At 49.3% G+C, this 1406-nt stretch overlaps 1 protein-coding gene across 2 annotated transcripts in view; it reads left to right on the top strand.

Moving 5' to 3' along the window:
- Window positions 1-1012: 1012 nt before the first annotated feature.
- The window catches only part of Nrip1 (nuclear receptor interacting protein 1), an 82155-nt gene continuing 81761 nt past the window's right edge, over window positions 1013-1406 (top strand). Inside the window, exon 1 of one of the 2 annotated variants that reach the window (XM_023724118.1) lies at window positions 1013-1078. The gene's annotated coding sequence lies outside the window, so the exon portion shown is untranslated. Of the gene's footprint in view, window positions 1079-1103; window positions 1198-1406 lie in introns of those variants that run through there. The other variant, XM_004639087.3, reaches the window with a different exon arrangement.

Here is a 1406-nt window from a genome sequence, read left to right as displayed (position 1 = left end):
ACACACACACACGCAATTAAAGATAGTTTTTAGAAATTTGACTCCACTGAAGGGCCAAGGTCCAATTATGCTGACCGTCATTTAACTGGAATAGTTTGCTTTGTGTCTGTCCTTTACAGACGACGCTCCATGGAAAAGCAGCCTTCATTAATTTACCTTAAGCAGATTTTGAACTGTGGTACATGCAAATAAATGCTATTACAAGAGGTTTAAACTATATTAGATGGCAACAGATTGCCTAGTTGAAAATGCACTAGCACCACTAAGCAAGAAACTTCCTATCATGTGCCCAGCACTGCGCCAAGAGCCAGCTTTATTAAGAATTAATTTGAAAAATGCCTTTTACTTTCAAGATTGAGAAAGTATTCCAAAGCTCATTCATATTTTTAAAGGTTAAATTTTAAATGCACGACAGCAGCATTACATAACAGGCATAGAATACAGTTTTATGACTTGGATAATTTTTGTTTATTTTTTAAAGTGCACTACCAACTCTACTTCCAAATGCTATCATTTCTTTAGGATATGAAAACCTACATATAAGAATAGAGTGCTTTATTCACTTGTTTGTCTTATCTGCGTTTTAGCACAGGCGTGCCCTTTCGGAGTTTAGGGTGCAGCTAAGCTGTACTTTAGCGTTTTTGTGTCCAGCGAAGATAAATTCAGCAACGACACTCATTTCCCCTGGTCATTTTTTTTTTTTTTTTTTTCATGGCGAGTTACCAACTGCTAGATGACAGAATCAAAAAGAAACCTGACATCTAGGAAGGTGTTGAGTGGGCGTTAATAGTTGTAGTTATACGTTTGGTGAGCGTGTAAAATAGGATTTTAACACAGCAAATAAAGGAGAAGGGGAAATTGGGGTTTCATGACTCTCCCTGCACTTTCTCGCTTTGCCACTCCGAGCCCCCTCCAGTTCAGAGGCGGGTTCAGCGAGGTTCGGCTGCAGGAAACCAAAGAGGCTCCGCGGAGCTGCTCCCCCAGCCTCGTGATGTAATTGTGATTTCTCATTCGGAGACCGAACCCTGGGGAGCAGCGGGAGAAGGGGCAGCCCCGTGGTCCCGCCCGGTCCGGCCAGGTCAGATCCTTTCCGAGGACGAGGTAGCTCCGCCGGGGACTTCGCAGTGACAAAGCAGGGAAGACGAGCCCGGCGCCCGGGTCCTCCGCCGTCCCGCGGCCGAGCGGGGCGCTCCTCAGGTCTCCTGCCCAGTTCTCTCCGCGTCACCACACGTTCATTCCTGGGTGCTGAGCTTGAGGTCCAAGTGACCCGGACTCCCAGCCCCGCGCCCCCCGGAGTGCAGGGCAGGATTACGCGGAGGCAGGAACTGGGGTGGGGACGGGGAGCCGGGGGCGCGCGGCGCAGGCAGCGGCGGGGGACCGTCCGGGCGCCCGGGTCTGGGGCCCCG

This window comes from Octodon degus, unplaced genomic scaffold (genome assembly GCF_000260255.1).
Source record: "Octodon degus isolate 3935 unplaced genomic scaffold, OctDeg1.0 scaffold00106, whole genome shotgun sequence".
Lineage (NCBI taxonomy): Eukaryota > Metazoa > Chordata > Mammalia > Rodentia > Octodontidae > Octodon > Octodon degus.
This window is presented reverse-complemented; position numbering and strand designations above follow the sequence as displayed.